This window comes from Schistocerca nitens, chromosome 7 (genome assembly GCF_023898315.1).
Source record: "Schistocerca nitens isolate TAMUIC-IGC-003100 chromosome 7, iqSchNite1.1, whole genome shotgun sequence".
NCBI lineage: Eukaryota > Metazoa > Arthropoda > Insecta > Orthoptera > Acrididae > Schistocerca > Schistocerca nitens.
This window is the reverse complement of record NC_064620.1, coordinates 334,095,320-334,122,039: the sequence shown is the minus strand read 5'-3', so window position 1 is coordinate 334,122,039 and position 26,720 is coordinate 334,095,320. Positions and strand designations below refer to the sequence as shown.

Sequence of the window (26,720 nt, the reverse complement as noted above, 5' to 3'; positions counted from 1 at the left end):
TGCGCATACTGCATCGTCATCGCTTTCACCCGTTTCATGTGTCGCTACATCAGCAATTACATCGTGATGACTTTAATCATCGAGTGCAATTCTGTCAATGGGCATTAACAGAGAATGCGTTGCAGTTCTACCTGTTTACCGATGAAGCGGGTTTCACAAACCACGGGGCAGTGAATCTACGGAACATGCATTACTGGTCCGTGGACAATCCTCGCTGGCTCAGACAGGTAGAGCGACAGCGACCGTGGGCTGTAAATGTATGGTGCGGAATCATTGGCGACCACCTCATTGATCCTCACTTCATTGCAGGGGCCCAAACAGCTGCAACATACATCGCGTTTCTACAGAATGATCTGCCAACGTTGCTCGAAAATGTCCCACTGGAAACGCGTCGACGTATGCGGTATCAGCATGATGGTGCACCTGCACATTCCGCAATTAACACTAGGCTGACCCTTGACAGAATGTTCGATGGGCGTTTCATAGGACGTGGAGGACGCATAAATTGGCCAGCCCGTTCTCCTGATCTTACACCTCTGGACTTCTTTCTGTGAGTTACGTGAAAGGAGAATGTGTACCGTGATGTGCCTACAACCCCAGAGGATAGGAAACAACGTATTGTGGCAGCCTGCGGCGACATTACACCAGATGTACTGCGGCGTGTACGACATTCATTACGCCGGCCGGAGTGGCCGAGCGGTTCTAGGCGCTACAGTCTGGAACCACGCGGCTGCTACGATCGCAGGTTCGAATCCTGCCTCGCGCAGGATGTAATTAACATTTTACAATGCAACAAACGGCACTGATTACGTATTTGTTTATATGTTCAGATGTGCTAACAAAACTAACGGGGTTCCATTTAAAAAACGTAGGTTTGTGTTAAGAAACATACTTCCGTGCATTTTTTTATGGTTTGTATTAACCAATTACACTAGCCCCTCTTCTCACGTTCGGTCTGTGGAATCGATTCGTCAGTATTTGATGTGGTTTACGAAATATATCCAGTAGTAATGTTAGGTGACTCACCCTATATATATATATATATATATATATATATATATATATATATATATATATATACTGCTGGCCACCGTAAATGCAACACCCTGAAGGGAGCATCCGAATCAAGTGAAATTTACACCATGAGTTTGCAGCGATGAGATATGCAACTGATTAGAATTTCAGCGCAGACGCACATCACGCGCGCCTGTGGCGCCACCTCATAGCGCCATTTAAGGCTTGGCGATTTCCGGCACTTGTGTTTACCTTGTGGTTGTTTCACAAGACGATCAGTTATGCCTCGTATACAACAGCGAACATCTTTTGATCAAGTATCCGAGTTCGACAGAGGGAGGATAGTGGCTTACCGAGATTGTGGATTATCATACAGAGAAATCGCTAGTCGTGTTGGACGAAACCAAACAACTGTAATGCGGATGTGTGACCGTTGGATGCAGGAGGGTACGACGGACCGACGTGGTCGATCGCATCCACCTCGGTGCACCACTGCACATGCTGATAGGCAAATTGTGTGCATGGCAGTGACGGATCGCTCAGTGACATCCCGAACCATAGCACAGCACATTGCGTCTGTAACGCATCATCCAGTGTCTGCGCGTACCATTCGACGCCGTTTACAGCAGAGTGGTCTGTCCGCAAGACGTCCATTGCTTCGTCTACCATTGACGCAGAACCACAGACGTCTCCGTCGTCAATGGTGTGATGACAGACGGATGTGGACGGCTGAATGGAATGACGTTGTCTTTACTGACGAGGCACGCTTCTGTCTCCAGCACCACGATGGTCGGATTCGAGTGTGGAGACACCGTGGAGAGAGGATGCTGGACAGCTGCATTATGCACCGCCACACTGGTCTTGCACCGGGTATTATGGTATGGGGCGGTATTGGATATTACTCTCGCACGCCTCTAGTACGCATTGCCGGTACTTTAAATAGCCGATGCTACATATCCGAGGTGCTGGAGCCAGTTGTCCTTCCTTACCTTCAGGGCTCGGCCACAGCCATATTTCAACAGGATAAGCGCGACCACACGTGGCACGCATTGTCCAAAGGTTCTTCGTCAATAACCAGATTGAATTGCTTCCCTGGCCGGCTCGCTCTCCGGATCTTTCGCCGATAGAAAACATGTGGTCCATGGTTGCTCAACGAGTGACCCATATTACATCCCCAGCTGCCACACCAGATGATCTTTGGCAACGTGTGGCAGCTGCTTGGGCTGCTGTACCCCAGGAACACATCCAACGTCTCTCTGACTCAATGCCGAGACGTGTGGCAGCGGTGATCTCCAACAATGGCGGCTACTCTGGCTACTGATTCTGGCAGGAACCACATGTCACAGACGTCTGTAAACGTAATCATTTGATACTTGGTCAACATGTTATCTACAAAATAAATTTTGTAGTGCTACCTCTTGTCTTTCTTGGTGTTGCATTTACGGTGGCCAGCAGTATATATATATATATATATATATATATATATATATATATATATATATATATATATATATATATACTGTCTGATGGCATCGAGCATATGTGGCGATCCTATTAAATATACAGGTATTGAGCCACTCAGCGATCGAAGTCGCTTCCAAAGACTACTTTGTAAGTTTCAGGAACTAAATGAATGGTGAATCTAGCAATATACTATAGCCCCTAAGTATCACTAACTTTGGGACGACGAACAGAAGATTAGACTAATTATAATGTACTTGGAGGCGTTTAATCAACCATTCTTTCCACTTTCGTGTATGGAGTGGGAAAAAGCCTTAATAGCTGCTCCAATGGGAAATATTCTCTGCCATGGGCTTACCAGATTAGCAGAGTATGGATGTAAATGCAGATGGTTGAGCCAATTTTATATTTCACAACCGCGACTTCAACTGCAGCTAAAATTGAAAATTTTAATTACAAAGCTGCTCACATCACTACCCAGGTAAGGGTCGTATTCAGACGTAAATAGATTTACTGAAACCTCCAATTACATACACGAGTACAAAGAAACTCACTGTTTAACAAAAGTGATCATACAGAAATAGATGGCAAAGGGTGCCTAAGTTGCTCAACGTTAACACAGAATATATTTGATACCCATTGCTTAGTTGACTGGTAATACATACTACATGAAACTAGTTAAATGACCTTATTTATCAAAGCTCAGATTCCTCTGGGTCTCCTTTTTATTTGATAAGATGGGTTAATTTAAACGTTGAGTTCCACAGGGTTATTTGGTGTGACGAATGAAAATCACTTGCCAGGCTGGCATGCTTTTATTGTGCATCGTTGGTGTATTTCTTGGATTGTACTTACATACACTGTTTCTCACGCCCAATTACAAAATCGTGCTACATAAAGTCGCATGTTCTTAGACACAACTGGCGCTCAAGCCAATTTGTAGTGTTTTGATTACGAGAGTAGTAAAAAATAGATCTCTAAAGAAAAAGAAAAAACAATACCATTGTGCTACAGGGAGCAAACCATATATTCAAGTTAAAACAAATGGTGTGCCCCTCCTGCGTCAGACTTCTCGCTGTCTTGTACCACTTCGGCTCCTCTTCCCTTCTACTCAGCTTCCGTGCATATATTTTTTCTCTGTACTCTGTCACAGTGTCGTGAACAGTACTGTCTTCGCATTGGTTGTACCATCTGTGAAAAACAAGCAGTGTAAGAGGGTTCAGATAAATATGACTTACACATTTGAGGCTGCATTTTACAAACGTCCAGTCCCTATTTCATCAAAAAATCAGTGGTGGTAACTCAATATTGATCTAAACTCTTTGAAATACGGAAAGGAAGAGAAACCTGTCTCATGTCGTGATTAATTCAGATCCGTAACTATTGGTTCCGTTAATGAAGTCACCGCGATACTTTTTCAGCATTTAATCTTGACCGCTATCTATAACAACGAAAACAATGTCTACTTTTCTGAGGAGTGGTGGCCTTATAGGCTTGTAAAGCAGCACACCGGGGTTGTCGCTAATGTTTACCTCTTTGGTCTACGCTTCTGCGCTCTTAACGTAGCCTTTGTATCTTTTGGCAGTTGTACGAAAGTTATTGCATTTCTCAGTTTTATATAACCCTTTCTAGTCACCAGATAGATTCACTCTAACCTGGAAGCAGATAGTGTATCTTTTGTCTTCTGTATATTCCATTGAACCGATTTTTTTATATTTCTCTGTTTCTGTCAAGCCTAAACCACTTACAAAATGATGATGACCCACATGAGTAGTCACACATTTAATTTTGCGACTACTGCTTCCGATCTTTGTTACAGTGTTTTAGTGATGGCAGGACAGAAACGTTGTATTCTGTTACTCCCTTGCATTTTCATGAGTTGAATGCCCTTTGTCTCCAATACGTTTCTTGACTAGTAGCATGCATTTTCTGAAACGTAATATGATCCACTTTTTTTTAAAGTTAAGTGGCATGTTTCCATCAGTCTGCTGCTTTGTCAATGAATCTCTAGAAAAGTGCAAGTGTTGTCTCTTCCGACGCGATCGGCACATCGTGTTTCTATAAACGATTGAAAGAACGTACGGCGGATATTTTACCTCCTTAGAACAACCATTCTCTAATGAATGTGCGTTTATTTCTTGGAACAGTTGGTTAAACTGTTTTCTTCATAAATTACATAAATTTATTTGTATAATATTTGCACCCTCAATTGTGGAGCGATACACGTAACTTTCTTGGATTTACTTCTAACACATTTTTTTTTCTCAAATTCTTGTTGCAACTGTCGTTTCTAACACAGTCGGACCATGTGTATTTTTACCTTTATTTACCATGTTTGTGATGGTAGAGTACTAGCTCGTATTCAAGGACGAGGAAAACCTCGCTCTTTAACCACAGAGCGCTGAAAAAGGGGGGAGGGGGTATGTTACAGTGCTTGTACGCCATTGTAAAGTGCACTACATAACATTATTATTCCAAGGAAGTTATAATTTATAGGATATATATTTAGTTCATTACAAGTATTAGATATCCTAGGGTACGTTAATATTCGCGCAAACAATGTTGACACTCGCCGCGGTGACGGATGGGAGCGACTGTAAATGGGAAATGACTACGTTTGCTGCCATCAGTCACTGCCCCCAGTGTCAACTTTTTTTGCGCGTATAGTACATAACAAATTACGTTCATAATGTCCTGTCTTGTAAAATACTGCAATCGCAAATTTTACTTGGGTATAGTGATTTAGGGTTAACTACACCACGAAAAATTCACGGGCGAAAATTACACGCTTGATACATACAAAACAAACTACCTGGACCTTTTTTTTTTGGACTACTAGGCGCCAAACAGCACGCCACTGAGCAACGCATGTTTTTCGTCTGCTATCTCGTATAGCCTCGGTTCGTCCCGTCAGACATCGGGTCTGTGGAGCCGTAACAGCACGTCAGGGACCTGGTAACACGTGTCTGCTGTCGCTGTGACTCTTCACGAACTCTCGCCGACATGTTTCGTGGCGCATGGTCCGAAGCCAGTGAAAGGGACGAAATGCCGCGCACGCTGGATTTCAGGCAAGCAGACGCTTCTTTGCAACGGGCGATGGTGGTGTAATGGTCAGCATAGTTGCCTTTCAAGCAGTTGATCCGGGTTCGATTCCCGGCCATCGCATTATTTTTAATTTGGTTTCCTTGGTAATGGTGTTGTGGTCGTCAGCCCAAAGATTTGTTTCATGTAGTTCTCCACGCCAGTCTATCCTGTTCAAGCCTCATCACGTCCAAATAACTACTGCAACCTATATATACTTTCGAATCTGCTTAATGTGTCCACCTCTTGGTCTTCCTCTACAATTTTTATTCCCCCGCCCCCCTCCCTACTCTAACACTCCCCTGCAATACTATGTTGGTGATCTCTTGATATCTCAAAACGTACCCTGTCAACCAATCCCTCCTTTTAGTCGACTTATGGACTGGCAATATAATTACTTAAAAAAAAAAAAAGAAAAATTAAATTATGCCGTAAGGGGCTTATAACGAAACCGTAAATGTAAACAAATCTTGCTGTAGTGATCGCATACCACACATATTCAGCCCTAAATTGCCGGCAACTCAACAAGTTTAGCCACTAATGAGGCCCCCAATAAGAGGAACCTGATTGGCGGATCAGTGGCAAACTTCTTTTCGTTCAGTAACGAAATACTACGTAGAACCAACTAATCTACATATTTCTAAAAATAACAAATAACATGTTACGTAAAATCTGACTTTTACACAAGTAAAAGTAAGGTGATCTGTGCAAATAGGTGTTGTAAACTGCTTTGTGTGTAATGATGTTTGGTTACAGTAGCCTAAGAATTAGCTTAATGCTTTTCAGTGTGCATACATTTCAATGTTTTTTACTAGTTTTCTGCTAACTTTTAAATGAAAATTTGTCTCAGATTTTTTAAATTACTTCACGTACTTGAGGATCATTTAACTCACAATCTGTGCAAGAATCATGCATTTACCTCTTATTTTTTTGTAAACATGTAGTTTTATTTTAACGACATATTCTAAAGCATATCTATCTAATGAGCGGATCATTTTCAGATCTATTACTGCAACATACTGTTTGCCCGAAAGGGAGACAGGCTTGAAGATTGAACACGCAAGTAAGTGCAATTTTGTGGAAATCTGATATTCAGACTGTTGCTGTGCACAAAATACAAGTTATTGTTGCAAGAAGAATACAACCAGCTAATTCTAATAATGCTATTTATATTGTGAAATGCCGCCGTTATTTTACGTCCACGATGAGTCATAAAATTCTACTTTCTATTTTTTTGTATATACAATTTATAAATATATTTAAAAAAAGTTTAAACGGGAATTTAGTTAGCAAAATTATTGAAGTTCTTGAGCCACGTATGTCTAATATTTACATGATACTCAAACGTTTAAACAGACACGGGCTATGTATTACATTAATACATATTACATACGTAAGCATATACAGGGTTAACAGTTATTGAACTATATGAAGGAAACATAAATTAGTTACAAACTTCGGCGTTCATACACTTCATTCAACATGTTAACGTCACGACGGGTATTCGGATTTAGGTTATGACATGTTCGATATGCCTGCCATCATTGGCGATGATGTGGCGCAGATGAATACCGAAATTCTGCACGACTCGCTGTCGGTGACCTCGTGAATAGCTGTTTTCTGCTCAGCAATGGTTTTGGGGTTATTGCTGTACACCTTGTCTTTAATATAGCCCCACAAAAACGAGTTGCATGTATTCAGATCCGGAGAATATGGCGGCCAATCGAAGACCATGCCAGCGGCCTCTGAGTACCCCAGAGCCAGGATGCGGTCCCTCCACTGCTCCTCGGGGACATCACTGTCCTGCTTCGATGGGGTCGAGCTCCGTCTTGCATGAACCACATCTTGTCGAAATCAGGATCACTTTGGATAATGGGGATGAAATCATCTTCCAAAACCTTCACGTACCGTTCGGTGGTCACCGTGCTATCAAGGAATTGATTTTTCCGTGACTGGCCATTGCGCACCACACCTGTTGGGGACGAAGAGATTTCTCGATCGCGAAATGCAGATTCTCAGTCCCTCAAACGCGCCAATTTTGCTTCTTGACGAACCCATCCTAAGTCCGTATGTCCGACTACAACAAGGCGCGTGTGCATGCGCATATTAATTCCCATCATGCCCCGCGGCTAACCGTGCAGTTTGAACGTCCGAACGCAAGCCGTTCAGAAGTTTTAACGATTTTATTTCATATAGTTCAATAATTGTCACCCTGTTGTCATAATATAGAGGGTATACGTAGCACAAACTGGAAGAGTTCTTGAGCGATTTACTTCAAATTTTTACATGATTAATAAACATTTGGAGGGACATAAAATACATATACAGAGTGAGTCACGTAAGACGTAACTCCCCTTTTATTTCGTGTACGGTTACACATATGAAAACGCTATTTTTGGCAATTGTTGGAGCGTCGAGGGACACATACTGTTTTGTTTGGTTAATGTTTTTAGAGCTGGTATCAACGGAGATTTTGAAGCAAGTAATCTTTTTTTTTATTTATTTTTTTAATGGAATCATATACGAGGGTTGGAACTTGAATTGTGGCAACTATTTATTTACAGCTCTAACAGCACTAATCCCCAGGGCATGTAACTAGGGCGTTAGCGGACACCAGGTAGGAAAATACCGCTGGTTGAACTTAACAGTAGTAACAAGCTGAAGGTGGTAAATAGTAATTAGAAGCCCAGGAAAGCTAATCAGATCCGCCTTCCCCAAGCACTCCACTCGCTGCCCATTGCATTGGCGACACTATGAGCAGCAACACGAACCCAAGTCACTGGAAAATCGCTAGATTTCACAATGGTGGAGGTTTGTCTATTCGAATTGAAATGTACTCTACTTAAAACGTGCAGGATCCGGTTTCGACGGGCACTCGTGAGCACAGTCCTTTGATCCGGCAGTCCATGCACGCCACCAGCAGTCCCGGCGTGTTCTCGCACTGTGCGGACCTGGCTCCTCCTGCGTCCCCAAACGAACTGCACACTCACACGATACGGAAGAACAACGACGTCACCCCAAAGGTAGGGCCACAGTTACTACATATCGATAACGCCGCTGCTGTCACTAGCAGACAGGCAACGCTTGTGAAACCAAGTGGCGCCAGTCAACACAAGAAGAAGACAAATAACCGCATCCATGTCAACTAAACGATATAGTTTGGCCTCCAGCAGGTGATGGAAACCTACAACAGCACCGACGCTACCCAGATCACAGCTCACTGACCATTTGTCTTCTCTACTACTGTCCTTATGTGCTCATTTCATTTCAAGTCGGTTTGCAAAAAATTACCCCCAAATAATCAACCTACTTCACTCTGTCAAGCTGCACACCACTAGTACTGTATTCGAAGATCAAAGTATTGTTTTTCCCTACTCAACTGCATTAACCTGCATTTTTCTTTATTTAGAGCTAACTGCCATTAGTCATACCAAAATGAAATTCTCTTTCTCGTACTGCATCCTCCCATAATCAGTCAATGGCGACACATTCCCGTACACAACAGTGTCATCCGTTAACAACTGCAGATTGCTGCTCACCCTATGTGTCAGATAGTTTATGTGCTACAGCAGTACTATCACCCTTCCCTGAAACACTCCTGACGACATCCTTGGCTAATGGTATTTAGTTGTTCTACTTGTAGCCTTCCAGTATGACTTATTAGTTATTCTGAGGGGAGGATCTGGATGAAATACGTTACACAAATTTTTGAGTCTTATCAACACGATTATGTGCTCCGTTAAGGTGAGGGGCAATTTAAACTCTTTTACTGAAGAAGATCGCTTTCCTTATGGGTGAATCAACACCACTGTACCTTCATGGAATTTTATCGCGGCCTTCGACACATGTGGGAATCTTCTTCCCGACCATGTGGGCGGGAGGGGGCGTAATTTGAGAAAACCATTATTAAGAAGATGCTGATATAGAGATGTTTAGTAGCACTCTTAAGAATGGAAGGAGTGCTACTGCACGTGATATTGGCGTTGTCAGGTAACCGTTTGGAAGGTTTTGCAGAAGTGCAAAGAAATGGTTCAAATGGCTCTGAGCACTATGGGACCTAACTTCTGAGGTCATCAGTCCCCTAGAACCTAGAACTACTTAAACCTAACTAACCTAAGGACATCACACACATCCATGCCTGAGGCAGGATTCGAACCTGCGACCGTAGCGGTCGCGCGGTTCCAGACTGTAGCGTCTAGAACGGCTCGAGCACTCCGGCAGGCGAAGAAGTGCAACTTGCACATACAGACTACTAATTTCAGAAAGTCACGGAGCAAGGGCCACCCGATTTCGCACTTGGTATTCAGTTACTGCAGCGGTTTCTTCATTGAAATTTTAATGGTATTCAAAGATTACGCTTAGTCTGTGCTCGCCCGTTATTTACAGAAGCGTATACAGGGGTTCAGTTTTTTGGAGGGGGGAGGGGGGAGGATACAGGGGGATGTTATATTTTATATGAATTTATTCAAAGTACAGCAATATCCGAACGTGTATGCTTTTAAGAGAACTTACAGTAATATTTAATGCATGTTTAAACAGGGGATATTTTGAAGTATCGCTCGCACACCTTGAGGAAAAATCAGCACATTGATATAATAGTTCAGAAGGTCCTTGAACCTGGTCACATATATACGGAATCTGGTAAATCTTTTGTCTCTCTGAAGAAGCAAAGAAACACTTGAACGTATTTGTTCCCCAAGACAGGATGGAAGCATGAAGCAGGGCATCAGAAAGTTTTCCGTAGGGGAAATGAAAACAGAAAACTTTCTTTCAGTTGAAATCATGGATGCATAGCAACGCATAAAGCTAGTAAGGACTGTACAGCGGATGAATACCAGAAAGAGTAAAGAAAATCATATAACAATGTCGTTGAGCTATTCACTGAATCGCAATCTTGAGTTTACAGGAGCGGATTTTATGAGGCACAACATTCGTCCCCCGTCAGTACCTCTTCTGTACCCTTTGTATCAAGGTGAATTTCACAAAAAAATTTGAGAAATGAAAAAATGGAAACTATGTATATCATATGCGTTGTATGAAAAAATCTTTAACATTTAGCACAATACATTAGAAGTTTTTGGACTTGCACCTGTTTTACTCTAAAGAGTTTTAAGAAACAAAGAGTATAAGTATTTTTAATATATTATAAAAAGTAATGCACGGGCACTACACTCTCCAATCACACCTATAATTAAACACAGATTAATCGACCATTAGGGAAAATTAACGTTTCGATAATAACTCACATAATTTATAAATAGCCATTTAAATTTAGCAGTCATTAATTCAGTTTGCTTCACAAGAACTTGTACCACTTGTCATTGCATACATTGGCTACTGAGCCACTAAGTAACGAAGTTCGGTGTAGTGGCACCATCTCTCCTCATCTCAGTTTCCTTTCTTACCCACCACACAGTTTTTATGATGGTCAGTCGATTACTGATGCCGAGGACTGACGCTTGTGCCTATACGTTCTATGAATACTTTTCTTTTTAGTATCTTTACTTCCTGAATACTCTTTGTAATACCTTTTGTGTGTTTACTTTTAATGACTTTCGTCAGTTACAGTACTGGTTATAGCTCAGTATATCTGACTGGCAGACGTTTTGATGATTGGGCTGTGTCCGCAACGCGTCAATAATCTATTCTAATAATAAAGCAGTAAAACAGTTGGGACTGTCATTTTTTCTTTTTAACACGGTAATCTCCGAAACTACTGGACTAAATCTCATTGGGTTTTCACAGGTAACTTGAGCGTTGCCTCTAGCAACATACATGCTTTTTTTCTTCAAAATCGCGTTAGAGGAAAAAATATATCATAATTTAAATTTTATCCATACCAGTATTATAAATGAGGATCTATCTCTGTCTTTTACAAAACTAAAGGTCTGAAAGGGTTCGACCTTCCAGTTTTGAATACAACAGGCGGGAAGTAGCAGATCAGCAGCAACAGTGTTCTATAATTTCTACTTACAACACCTCGTCTCATGATATGCACTGAACAGTCAAATAAACTGGTACACCTGCCTAATATCGTGTCTCATGATATGCACTGAACAGTCAAATAAACTGGTACACCTGCCTAATATCGTGTCTCATGATATGCACTGAACAGTCAAATAAACTGGTACACCTGCCTAATATCGTGTCTCATGATATGCACTGAACAGTCAAATAAACTGGTACACCTGCCTAATATCGTGTATGGCCCCCGCGAACATGCATAAGTGTCGCAAGACGACGTGGCATGAACTCGACTAACGTCTGGAGGGACTGACACCGTGAATACTGCAGGGTTGTCCATAAATCCGTAAGAATACGAGGGGGTGGAGATCTCTTGCGAACAGTACGTTGCAAGGCATCCCAGATATGCTCAATAATGTTCATGTGTGGAAGCCTGGTGGCCAGCGGAAGTATTTAAACTCAGAAGAGTGTTCCTGTAGCCACTCTGTACCAATTCTGGACGTGTGGTGTGTCGTATTGTCCTGCTGGAATTGCCCAAGTCAGTCGGAATGCACAATGAACATCAATGGATGCAGGTAATCAGACAGGATGCTTACATACGTGTCAACTGTCAGAATCGTACCTAGACGTATCATGGGTCCCATATCACTCCAACCGCACACGCCTCATACCATTACAGAACCTGTACCAGTTTGAACAGTTCCCTGCTGACATGCAGGGTCCATGGATTCATGAAGTTGTCTCCATATCCGACACGTTCATCCGCTCGATACAATTTTAAACGAGACTCGTCCGACCAGGCAACATGTTTCCAGTCATCAACAGTCAAATTTCGGTGTTGACGGGCCCAGGCGAAGCTTAAAGCTTTGTGTCGTGCAGTCATCAAGGGTACACGAGTGGGCCTTCGGCTCCGAAAGCCCATATCTATGATGTTTCGTTAAATGGTTCATACCCTGAAACTTGTTGATGGCGCACCACTGAAATCTGCAGCAATTCCCGGAAGGGCTGCACTTCTGTCACGTTGAATGATTCTCTTCAGTCGTCGATGGTCCCGTTCTTGCAGGATCTTTTTACGGCCGCAGCGATGTCGGAGATCTGATGTTTTACCCGATTCCTGATGTTCACAGTACACTCGTGAAATGGTCGTATGGGAAAATCCCCAGTTCATCGCTACCTCGCGATGCTCGAGCGCCGACTTTGACACCACGTTCAAACTCACTTAAATCTTCATAACCAGCCATTTTAGAAGCAGTAACCGATCTAACAACTGCGCCAGACACTTGTTGTCTTACGTAGGCGGCCGCGCGGGATAGCCGTGCGCGGTATATGACGTTTTGTCACGGTCCGTGCGGCTCTCCCCCTCCCCCCCCCCCCCCGGGCAGAGGTTTGAGTCCTCCCTCGGGCATGGGTGTGTGTGTCGTCCTTATAGTAAGTTAGTTTGGGTTAGATTAAATAGTGTGCAAGCTTAGGGACCGATGACCTCAGCAGTTTGGTCCCTTAAGACCGGACCGATGACCTCAGCAGTTTGGTCCCGTGAGAACTTACCACTAATTTCCAATTATGCAGGCGTTGCCGAACGCAGCGCCATATTCCGCCTGTTTACATATCTCTGTATTTGAATACGCGTGCGTATACTAGTTTCTTTGGTGCTTCAGTGTATATTCCTTATAGCTGCTGTAGACAAACAGTACTCTCCTGCACATGTGTACCTCCACGACGCTATGCACATAATCACTTGAAAATGGCTCCGATGACTGAAAACGGTCGAAGTGTTAGAAAATAACTGCTGCTGTTATTTTCTTTTTTTTTTTTTTGCTACAGTTGCTACATTTTCGGATATCCTGAACCATCATGTTCAACACGCCGGACGAAAAAAAAAAAAAAAAAAAAGATCTTTGTGTGTGAAATGTTGCAACTCAGTGTTGTTACGCAAGGCAGAATCATAAAAACATATTTGTATTTGACAAAAGTACTTACAAAAATACACACTTTGTAACAAATACAAGTAGAAATCAATAAGAAGAAATAATTATTAACCAGAGTGTAAGACAACGGTGGGAACTAACCCCAATCCTTTTTAATATTTACATTGAATTCATATTCGTTAATGGATATGTAAAGTAAACAAAGAAATTTAACTAGTGAATGAGGAACACGTTAAAGTGCTTCTGGTTGCAGATGATATCGTCATAAATCAAAAGGACTGAAGATGATCTCCAGAGACCAGTATACGAACTGAACGAAATATGCAAGAAATACAGTTTAAAAGTTTCTAGTTATAAAATTAAAATAATGTCATACGTTGTAGATAATTAAGCTTCCGTACGAATCTCTCAGATCTCTTATATAAGCTGTGCTGTAAGATATTATTAGTCCCATGGAAGCGAAAGCTGGGTTACCACCATAAAAAAGCAAAGAAACAAAGAAAATTCTACCGGATAAGGGATTCCTAAGGAGGACGAAGGGCTGTAGAAAGAGAGACTTGATCGGAAATGAAGATGCTAAAACAGTATTAAGTATTTTCAACATAAAAGAAAAATTTCAAAAATATCTTGAAAACTGGAGACAATACCTCATCAGAAGTCCAGGACACAGAATTTCCCAGGAGATCCGTAACTAGCAGCTGATTGGGAAAAGAGGTACGGAAAGAACTCAGAGAAGATGGTAGTGATTTTGTTCGGAACAGGCAATAGCCTAATCCTTGAAACAAAGACGATGATGGCGTTGATGATGATGAGGGCGATGATGTCGGCGATGATGGTGGCTGGCTCTGAGCACTATGGGACTCAACTGCTGTGGTCATAAGTCCCCTAGAACTTAGAACTACTTAAACCTAACTAACCTAAGGACAGCACACAACACCCAGCCATCACGAGGCAGAGAAAATCCCTGACCCCGCCGGGAATCGAACCCGGGAACCCGGGCGTTGGAAGCGAGAACGCTACCGCACGACCACGAGATGCGGGCAGGCGATGATGATGATGATGAAGATGATGAGGGCGATGATGTCGGCGATGATTATGATGGCGATGATGGCGATGATGTCAGCGATGATGATGATGATGAAGATGATGAGGGCGATGATGTCGGCGATGATGATGAGGGCGATGATGTCGATGATGGCGATGATGTCGGCGATGATGATGATGATGAAGATGATGAGGGCGATGATGTCGGCGATGATTATGATGGCGATGATGGCGATGATGTCGGCGATGATGATGATGATGAACATGATGAGGGCGATGATGCTGGCGACGATGATGATGGCGACGACGGCAACGACGACGGCGAAGACGATGTACATCATATTCCGCAAGCCCACCTATTGGTGTGTGGCGGATGGTACTTTCGGTACCATTATCTGATCCCTCCAACCCTGTTCCACTCGCGAATAGTGCGTGGGATGAGTGAGTGTCGGTAAGCCTCTGTATTGGCTCTAATTTCTCGAATTTTCCCCTCGTGGTATGTACTTGGGATGCATATGGGGGGAAGTAATATGTTGTTTGACTCCTGAAAAGCGCTGTCCCGAAATTTCGGTAGTAAATCTCTCCGTGATGCACAACGTCTCTCTAGTACTGTCTGCCAGTGGAGTTTGTTTAGCGTCTCTGTAACACTCTCTCGCCAGCTAAACGATCTCCTCCATCAGTCCTGCCTGATAAGGATCCCATACAGATGAACAATACTCAAGAATCGGGCGAACAACCGCCTTATAAGCTACTTCTAAGGCCCTTGTTCGCCCGATTCTTGAGTATTGTTGACCTATATGGGATCCCTATCAGGTAGGACTGATGGAGGAGATAGAGAAGGTCCAAAGATCCAACGAAGAGCAGGCCGTCTTATCACGGCATCGTTTAGCTGGTGAGAGAGCGTTACGGAGACGTTAAACAAAACTCCATGGCAGACGATGACTGCGATGACGATGACGATGACGATGACGATGACAGCGATGACGGTGACGGCGATGATGATGATGATGATGATATTTGACAAATATGTATTCCAAAGTTCCGTAGATTCTATCAAGAATGACGTTGATAAGCTTCATACGCCGAATGTCTATGAGCTCGGCTTCTTAGTTGCAAATGACCTAACTACAGACACGACATTTGAAGCAAAGCACTAGCGTAACATACGGCTTAGTCGGCACAATACATCGGCGATGACAGACACACGCTCGAAGCCACTCTTCAAAAAAAATAAATGTAATGATCTACACTCCTGGAAATGGAAAAAAGAACACATTGACACCGGTGTGTCAGACCCACCATACTTGCTCCGGACACTGCGAGAGGGCTGTACAAGCAATGATCACACGCACGGCACAGCGGACACACCAGGAACCGCGGTGTTGGCCGTCGAATGGCGCTAGCTGCGCAGCATTTGTGCACCGCCGCCGTCAGTGTCAGCCAGTTTGCCGTGGCATACGGAGCTCCATCGCAGTCTTTAACACTGATAGCATGCCGCGACAGCGTGGACGTGAACCGTATGTGCAGTTGACGGACTTTGAGCGAGGGCGTATAGTGGGCATGCGGGAGGCCGGGTGGACGTACCGCCGAATTGCTCAACACGTGGGGCGTGAGGTCTCCACAGTACATCGATGTTGTCGCCAGTGGTCGGCGGAAGGTGCACGTGCCCGTCGACCTGGGACCGGACCGCAGCGACGCACGGATGCACGCCAAGACCGTAGGATCCTACGCAGTGCCGTAGGGGACCGCACCGCCACTTCCCAGCAAATTAGGGACACTGTTGCTCCTGGGGTATCGGCGAGGACCATTCGCAACCGTCTCCATGAAGCTGGGCTACGGTCCCGCACACCGTTAGGCCGTCTTCCGCTCACGCCCCAACATCGTGCAGCCCGCCTCCAGTGGTGTCGCGACAGGCGTGAAAGGAGGGACGAATGGAGACGTGTCGTCTTCAGCGATGAGAGTCGCTTCTGCCTTGGTGCCAATGATGGTCGTATGCGTGTTTGGCGCCGTGCAGGTGAGCGCCACAATCAGGACTGCATACGACCGAGGCACACAGGGCCAACACCCGGCATCATGGTGTGGGGAGCGATCTCCTACACTGGCCGTACACCACTGGTGATCGTCGAGGGGACACTGAATAGTGCACGGTACATCCAAACCGTCATCGAACCCATCGTTCTACCATTCCTAGACCGGCAAGGGAACTTGCTGTTCCAACAGGACAATGCACGTCCGCATGTATCCCGTGCCACCCAACGTGCTCTAGAAGGTGTAAGTCAACTACCCTGGCCAGCAAGATCTCCGGATCTGTCCCCCATTGAGCATGTTTGGGACTGGATGAAGCGTCGTCTCACGCGGTCTGCACGTCCAGCACGAACGCTGGTCCAACTGAGGCGCCAGGTGGAAATGGCATGGCAAGCCGTTCCACAGGACTACATCCAGCATCTCTACGATCGTCTCCATGGGAGAATAGCAGCCTGCATTGCTGCGAAAGGTGGATATACACTGTACTAGTGCCGACATTGTGCATGCTCTGTTGCCTGTGTCTATGTGCCTGTGTTTCTGTCAGTGTGATCATGTGATGTATCTGACCCCAGGAATGTGTCAATAAAGTTTCCCCTTCCTGGGACAATGAATTCACGGTGTTCTTATTTCAATTTCCAGGAGTGTAGATCATGATACGCTAGCCCACAAAAAGGTGTTCGTCTGTGCATGACATGCTTTCAGTCCCTTAAAGTTTGTCTGTGAGGCCCTGAAAGACTATAACGGTATCGTGTGAATCTCTTACAACTAATATGAGAGCAGCTAGCCAAGTAGATCCTTTGTAGATGTGTGATTCGGTAAGGCTTCCAGAATTAAAAGTAGCATCCAGTTTGCTAACACTGTAGTAAATATGGATATTTCAGATGATGCAATTTTGACCTCTTGAGATGTTACAAATATCTTTAGGAATATACCGGTTGATGAGACACTGGAAATAATTAAACGTAATTTGCTCAAGCCTAAAAAATATGACAATAAGTAAGTGAGATTGTTGAGCTGTTAGACTTCTTGAAATTTAGCCTTCATTCCACGTTATTTACCTTTATAAGAAAAAACTACGAAATGGACGATTTAGCGATAGGTAACAGTTTATCAAGCATCTTGTCAGGTATTTCCTTGACGGCTTCGAAATTAGATTTTTGGACATATTCCCCGATATAGAAAATAAAGTACTGTACTATCACCGCTATGTTGATGACAGTATAGTCAAACAAGATTAAAATTACATAACAGACAAAAATAATCAAAAGCATCCAAAAATTACATTCACAATTTAACATGAAGCTGATCTTAGCATTAATTTCCTCGAGTGGTGAGTTAGCATATCGAATGGGAAACATATTTTTAAAGTCTACAGAAAGGTAACACATTCGGGAATAATTATTGTGAATAATTAAAATCATCCAACCATTCGCAAAAAAGCGTATTTTTTATTGAGTTTTACACAGAATATTACAGTTACTACTCCCTAACGAAGAAAGAGCAATAGAAAAATGTTCAAATGTGTGTGAAATCTTATGGGAACTAACTGATAAGGTCATCAGTCCCTAAGCTTACACACTACTTAACCTCAATTATCCTAAGGATAAACCCACACGCCCATGCTCGAGGGAGGCCTCGAACTTCCGCCGGGACCAGCCTCACAGTCCATGACTGCAGCGTGTGAGACCGCTCGGCTAATCCCGCGCGGCAAAGAGCAATAGAATTTAAGATAATCAAACAGATAGCAGACATAATGTGATGTAGTTGTATCATACTATACATAAAACTATTAAACGAACAAAAAACAATGATATATGCAGTTCAGTAGAAAATACACGGTATATTACACTTAGATATAAAGGTCCTATAAGAGACAGTGCTACAAAATTTTTCCCAAGACGAAAAGTTAACGTTGCATTTCGGACAAGTAACACCCTTAAACATCAATTAAAACACAAAGAGAACGTACGTAATGATAAATACAGTAATTCAGGGGTATATAAAATAAATTGTCAAAACTGTCAGAGCACGTATACTGACCAAACAGGAAGAGGGTTTAAAATAACTTATAAAGAACACTGTGATTTAAATTCCAATCGTACAGCATTGGGTAACCGTTTGAAAACAATTTACCTTACTTCAGGTGAGATTCAAGACAGCATGAAAATAAAGAACCTTTACTAGTCGTCTTGGAAGAATTAGAAATTTTCATCGAAAAGAAGAAAATCAACAGTTTATTTAGTGAACAAAATGAATTTAACTTGCACGGATTCTTCCAGTTATTCGAAGAAGTGCTGTAGGTAAGCATTCAAGACAAAACCTCAGCTGCCTGCTATATTATCCTAAAAAAAAAAAAAAACAACTTTTTTTGAATGTATATTTTTGGTGATATATTTGTGAAGATATTTTTAAAGATGTATTTTTGATTATGTATTTTGACACATACTACAGCACAATGAAACTTTGTCCAGTGCATGTGTACACGGTACTCAAAAATTCTTTGTCCAAACTAACAGGTATGATAAAGGAGACAAAAACAAATACAATTCGTAAATCAACCATGTGTCGGAAACGGTACTGCATGAGCACTGATCGTGAGCTGGTAGTACACGAGCGGAGTATATAAATGTCGTTGTGTCTGACGTTATACCAGAAGCTGGTTTGTGGCGTCACGCTCTTCGACACAGAGTCAGTAAACATCGGGTGACACTAGTGCCAGCATGACAGACGCAGTCGCAACATGGAGTGCTACACAGTGGGAGAACTGCGGGACAAGCACTTTGTTTACGGTGCGGCTGAAGGCGATAGTCGAAGAGCCCAGAGAATTTACTGCGATCATCTCCCTGTCCGCAGATGTTCACATTATGGTAGATTTACTGCAATCCACGCTCGACTGGTAAATACCGGTACATCGATGGTAATCAGGGCTAACTCGAACAGACCACTGATGGTGAGTACATCTAACGTTGAGGAAAAAGTACTGTTACCCTTTGAGAACAAACCAGAGTCAAGTACAAGAACAGTTGCTGCCGTGCTCGTTCTTCACCATAGTTTATTATGGCATGTGTTGCGTGAACAGCTGTTTCATCCCTATCGTCCTGAGAGTAGAGACCATGGGACCAGATGACAATCCACCGCTTCTGGAGTATGTACGTTGATTCCTGGCCGCGCCTGGTAGCCGTTCGGTCTAGGGCGTCTTGTCACGGTTCGCGCGGCTCCCCCCGTCGGAGGTTCGAGTTCTCCCTCGGGCATGGGTGTGTGTGTCGTCCTTAGCGTAAGTTAGTTTAAGTTAGATTAAGTAATACGTAAACCTAGGGACCGATGACCTCAGCAGTTTGGTCCCATAGTCCTTACCACAAATTTTCATTTTGATTCCTGCAACAGACCAATGAAAACCCTCGTTTTCCTGAAGTGGTTGTGTCTACAAACGAGTCTTAATTAACTCGGGAAAGCATTTACAATAGTCACTCTTCCCATACATAGTTAGATGAAAACCTACGCATTACAGTTGTGCAAGATCATCAGACGCGTTTTGCAGTAAACATGTGGGGCTGTTTCGTGGTCGACTACTTAGCTGGGCCTTACATGTTGTCTGTTCGGCTCAGGTGGCCAGTATCAGACTGTTCTTAGAAGTTCAGCTGCCGACGTTATTGGTGAAGGTACCCCTGGACATTAGAAGAAGGCTGTAGTTTCAGCATGACTTTGCAGAACCAGTCCGAACAGTAATAACAATAGTTTTGGCAGCCAGTGGACCGGCTGGGGAGGACCTGTACATTCGCCTGCAAACTCCCCAGACCTCACCCAATTAAACTTCCTTCTCCGGGCCTACACAAAAGCCGAGGTGTATTCTACTCCTGCTAACTCGGAGGCGGAACTGGTTGCAAGAATTCTTGCAGCTGCCAAACAGGTGCAGAACACAACACCATTTTTCCAGCGAACGCGGGATGTCGATACCGGTACTGCGCTGGGGTTTATGGTGCTCATTTTTTACATTTATTGTAATGCGACAGTGAACCGAAAATGAAGTAATGAAAAACGTTTAACATCGTTTTATTCTCACTAACACACAGCCTCCTGCATAGTCAGTACTCCAGCAATATGCGTTTGTGACTCACGGTTGCTTTACGAAATATATTTGTTTTTGCCGCTTTCAGCATCCCTGTTACCTTTGGCACTGAAATTTTGAACACGCTGTACAAAAGCGGCGATTGGAACGCAAATTTCTGTTTCTACTGACAATATGAATTTCGTACCAAATAGCAGTAGTTCACCATGTTTTGATGTTAGTGTGGCTGTGGAAATATGTTGGCTTTTCGTGAAGTATATTGGAATCGACTGACATATAATTAGCAACTTACGTCAATAAGAATGCTATATTATCTTCGAATAGACATTCCCTTAGACGTTGGAGCAAACTTAATCTCTGGTGCCAGCTGTGTAGTCAGCCATCTACTCTGTTTAAAACTTAACATATTGTACGAGGGACGTGCAGTAAGTAATCCAACACTAGTGTTGGTAGTAGTGACACATTCGTCCACCAGCTGGGGTACTCAAAGGTGTGCGTCAGCTGGGTTTCTCGCCACCTAACAGAAGACCATAAAGAGCAGCGAAGTTCTATCTGTGCAGAATTACTTGCAAGTTATGAGGCTGTTTGAACCGCTCGGCCCCACTGGCCGGCTCAGAGTTTTCGTCGCCAAGAAATTGCAAACGAACTTCTCCTTCTCGATGACAACGCAAGGCGTCGCACAGGTCTACGCACTCGAGAGTAGCTCAGAAAGCTTCATTGGACTGTTTTTCCTCATACACACGACAGCCTGAATCTTGCACTTTCCGACTTTCCTCGGTTCGGCCCTGTGGAGGATGTACTTCGAGGTTATCAGTATGAGGATGGTGGGGAGGTTATTGATGCAGCAAGACGTGGGTTCCGACGTCAACCAGTAGAGTGGTACCAAGTGGACACACATGTCCTCCCAGAAAAGTGGCGTAAGGCCGTCGCATTGAACGGAGATTGGCGAAAAATAGAGTTTCGTAGCTAGAAGAGTGGGGAATAGTACAATGTATTGGAATTCTGCAAAAATCCAACCTTCTCTGAGGAAAGAAGTGTTGGATTAATTAACTATTGAAGAAGTAGATGATGATGGATTTGTGGGGCGCTCAACTGCGCGGCCATCAGCGCCCGTGCGAAGTCCCAATTTCTACGCAGTACAATTGAGCCACTGTCACGAATGATGATGATGATGAAATGATGAGTACAACACAAATTCCCAGTCCCTGGGCAGAGAAAATCCCCAGCCTGGCCGGGAATCCAACCTGGGAACCCGTGATCTAGAGGCAGCAACGTTAGCCATTACATCACGAGCTACGGACTAATTATTGAACACCCCTCGTAGACGAAGTACTATGTTATTTAATGTTAGTGTAACGTTCCATATTGTCACACTTTGTTGTATATTGTACAGTGCAAATTCCAGATTTTCTGATGGTGCTATTGTAAAGTTAGAGCGAAACCGGTAAAAGTAAAACATGCTGATTGCGACTTGTAGGTGTTCTGATAAAATTAATTTCAACAGTCGCTGTTCTCCCTGCAGACAATGCCTGCTCTAGCTGAAGTCAGTTTTTTACTTATACATTGAAAAATAATGTTACAAAGCGCACTGTTATACCTAACACAATACTGCTTCCCACCACCATAACTACTTATAATATTACTGAAGATTTTGCCCTACTACCATACCTATCTGTATCTACTACTATTGACCAACAACTTATTTCCATCCCATCAGTGGTATACACTACAACGAACTCCATCGCTTCCTGCTCCATAGCAACACCCTACCTGTCCCTTGGGCTGTACGGATGACTTCCCTCTTCCATTTTCTGCCGGCTCTCTGGTTTCAAGAGATCGCTACTGTACCCCGAGGCAACATCGCTATTGCCGACGAGCGGCACAGCCACACGTCTACCCACTTTACCCCTGTTCTACAAGGTCGGGTTCGAAATCAGTCTTTCATAATCGAAGACAGTGCCTTTTTTTCTTTGATGTCATAGTTATTCTGTGTGAGTTATGTCACCGAGCAAAGTGGCACAGTGGCAACACTCTGGACACGTATTCAAGAAGATGGCGATTCAGACCCACGTCCAGCCATCAGCATTAATGTTCCCGTGATTTACCTAAATCGTTTAAGGCAAAATGCCGGAATAGTGGCTCTGAAAACGATGTGGCCGATTTCTTTTCCCTAGACGACATTTTGCTCAGTCGCCAATGACCTCTGTGTCGACGGTACGTTACGTCTTAGACTTCCTTTCTTTCTCTGCCTTCCTTTCTTGAACCTCTTCCGTCTGTAAATGTTGCAAAACTTGTTTTGTCGGTTGCGCAGACTGCATGTTGTGCTTCTGATGCGTGAATGGGGGACTGGGCAGGCTTCCCTCATAAACTGGTTTCCAACTCTCCAAGTCCACCTGAAAATCTGATCCTGACAAGCGGGTGTGGAACACCAACGGTCGTTCATCTGCAGAATGTCTTGTCGTAGGGTAGAACTCAGCTCTCCGACTCACAAGATAACTGCTCTACCGAATACTCTGTACAAACAGGTTGATTATTCTAAAATTAAAATTGAGAAGGTCTTGAGTGAAACTGAACATTTACACTCGAAGAAAAAAAGAGGATGCATCACAAAGGAACTATGCAAATTGCTCACAAACTGATATTCATACAGGTATCAATGAAGAATTCAAAACTGTAAACGTTGACGGACGATGGATGAATGTGTGACGCTGCAGCGCAGTTTCACCGTGCAGCTGGTAAGGATAGCATACAAGCGACACGTGGATACCAGTGCATAAAGTTTTTCATTCTATATACTCACATGGACAGTAACTAGGCCTCGCACACAGGTGTCAGCATTTGAGGGAGGACGTATAGTTGGGCTCAATGAAGCCTGTGGGAGCAATCGTCGAATCGCTCGACATTTGAATAGGAGGGATGCCACTGTTCGACGATGTTGATAGGAATTGGGAAACTATACCCAAACACAACGTCAAGAAGAAAGTGGTCGACGTAGAGAGACGACAGAAAGAGATGACCGACCAATCGTCACAGAGGCACGCGGAGTCCCATATTCATAAATAGCATCGATCCGACGTGCAACTGATACTTCAATGACAAAGTCCATTAATAGGCGGCTTACGGGAAAGGTGTTGAGCTGACAGCGGCCCTTGCGCCAACTAGCCGGCTACCATTGACCCCCGTACACCAAAAAAGCCCGTTTTCAGTGGTGTCGGTCACATTAAGCCTGGGATCTCATTGAATGGAGTAGATTTGTCTTCAACATTGAGTTCCGCTTCGAACTGAGCCCCGACGACCAGCGAAACGTGTCTGGACATGTCACGGGTGCAGTGGGATACTAACTCCACATTCCCCCGCCATACGGCCTGTCAGCCACGAGTGATGATATGGGCAGCCATTTCATTTCATAGCAGAGACCTTTGGTTGTCGTCCACGGCACCCTTACAGCTCAGCGGTGCGTCGACGATGTTCTACACTCCGTTTTGCTGCCCTTCGTCGCAAACCATCCTGAGCTTACATTTCAGCAAGATAATGCACGTTAAAGTTAAATTTTAAACTTCTAAACTCGTGCTTGTATGTATTCTGGTTGGTATCTGAAAAACTGGTATAAAACTTGTTTTGATATGGAAGTACGTAAATCTCAGTCCAGAGCAACAGAACTATGTTAAAATTAAATTTTGAACGGGAGTATGTGAAGCTCACGCTACACGATGCGAAATCCACACTAGCCAGTACATCACACAGTTCGCCTGCGAGACAGCAGTGCGTTTTCAATGAAATTTACGTATACTATCTGACTGCAAAACAAAATGATACAGATTAAAACGTTGGCCCTGAATATTGCTAATCTTTATCTTTAACCTTGCAAACAATCACTGTACCAGAACTGTTACTGTAATTACAGAGCAAATGAACATATGAATTAACACATCTGACTTTGTGATAAACTGCTTGAAAACTTACAAGATAGCACTTTTCTGAAATCTTTTACTGAAATGAAACCTCAGAACTGACATATTTTCACAGATACATTTCAGCAATCACCGTAGCTTGCAGTGAGTTACGACGAGAATTAAATTTGTTGGCCTTCCTGCGCGCAAAGAACGCTCGTCTGTACTGTAACCTGTTACTGTTAGGAATATTGATCTGACTGTCCAAAACCAAATTTCTTTTGCCTTACTTGAGATTTGCGCTGCAAGACGATATCTTACCAATTTTCACAAAATGCTTCTGCACCACACAATTCGCGATGTGCAATACGAGTATACCAACAAATTCATAAAGGTAAAGAGAGAAATAAGGAGGTAAACTTACCGACTGACAAGTGAGAACAAAGACTCCAAGTTAAACTATGTCTCATTAAGCCATGACAACAATACATATTTTCATAAAGTTTACGCCCCTAGACAAGTTACGAAAATATTTCTTAATAATTTTCCTGAGTACTATTACTTTCTGTGATACTATTTGTTTCATTATCATATTTCTACAGTAAACTTCAAACACACACAATGTTTCAACAATAAGAAATTACACAGTTACAAATATACAGATTGCAAAAACTGAATTACCTTAAAATTTCTCCCTTCAACAGTCTTCTACTAATATAATCTCGTTTTATATATTCAAAACATATTAGTACAAAATCCTTCTTAACTAATGCTACGTCCACTACACGGAAGGCCAACGTCCATCCTTTTCAAACCGAGTATATATGCAAACTATCTAACACACTGACTACTTCTCTGACAAAGTAAAGCTAACTTCTCTGACCAAGATCTGCGGTCTCAGGAGAGACTTCCAGAGCATATCGTTATATCGATAAAACAGAAGTTGAGTACATTTATCAAATTCGCAACTTCATTCACATTTCTAGAAAATCAAGGTGCAAATAAGACAACTACCTTTCGTCACACTTCCCCTATTAAACAAGAACACTGATTTCTGCTGATATAATAGCAAGAGGCACACAAAAAAATCCTCTTAAAGAAACAATCACAAAAGCATGGTACTAAATGTGTGATTACTAATATCTGGGGTGGGTGGCAATGTGAGCAGCTACAAAGTGATATAAAAATGGAACATAAGTTGAAATGCAACTACCAGTACACACATACAAACAAGCGTACAAAGCTTCCAGTAATAAGTCATTTTACATATTTGTCATGATACGGAAGACATGGCATAACAGCATTCTTGCTATGATAACTCAGTAATCTAGTTCAGACAAGTACAGTGGCATAAATACATACAGTGTTTACAATAAGGTCATTACAAAGTCATTACAATTAGCTGTACAAATGTTTAATAGAAACCTATAAGAACAGGTGAAAATTCCTACTATTTCAAGTGAAGCAAGAAAGATACACGCATTTCATGATACGTGGTACTAAACTTTGCAGACCAGCTGTAATTGTCTGTTCAAATGTTTAAGAAAATTTTAGGAACACGAGTGTATATTCTTATTAGTTCAAACAAGCCAAGAAAGATACACATATTTACAGTACGGTACAAAAATGCTTAGAATTTTCTGTTCAGAATTATTGAGAAAACCTTAAAGGACAACTTCATGCAAAGGGAGGAAGAAATATCACAGCAAAATGTGAAACGCATCACTGTTTTGTGATACACTCGTTTATCACAGTTGCACCAACATGGTAGTAAATTTGGTGACAATGACTTCAGAATGTGACTGTGAGATATCTTTAACTCTTGCCTATTTACTTCAGAAGCATCCTATACACTGCGTACTTTGTCACGTATAATTTCAGAGATGTCAAAAGAGTGTTTCGTCTCCTGGGTAGTACTTGATTTAGAGCCAGTAGCTTCAGTGAAACGTTGAGATTTTGAAGAAGATAAAAATTTCAAACTGTTGATATTTTCTTCCTCCTTTGAAACCCAGTCCTCGAACTGGAAACGCACTAACTTGCCACCGACTTTAGCTTTCGCATTAGCACCATTAAAGTTTAGAATAGCCTTGTATCCAGTCAAGAAATCAACACCTAATATCTTCTGTACAGTAAGAGGGGCACAATTAAGAAGTTGGCGGAAATCTGATGACCTTGGCAAAAGAAATGCAAACGTGTTTGTTTTCTGACCTCTGCAGTTTATTTCATTAATCATACCTTTAATTTTGGTTC

The 26,720-nt window shown here is 42.9% G+C and overlaps 1 non-coding gene across 1 annotated transcript; it reads left to right on the top strand.

The window, feature by feature from the left end:
* The first annotated feature begins 5,568 nt into the window (after window positions 1–5,568).
* Trnae-uuc (transfer RNA glutamic acid (anticodon UUC)) lies at window positions 5,569–5,640 on the top strand. The gene has a single exon. It is a non-coding gene; the product is annotated as a tRNA-Glu (tRNA).
* Window positions 5,641–26,720: the final 21,080 nt, after the last annotated feature.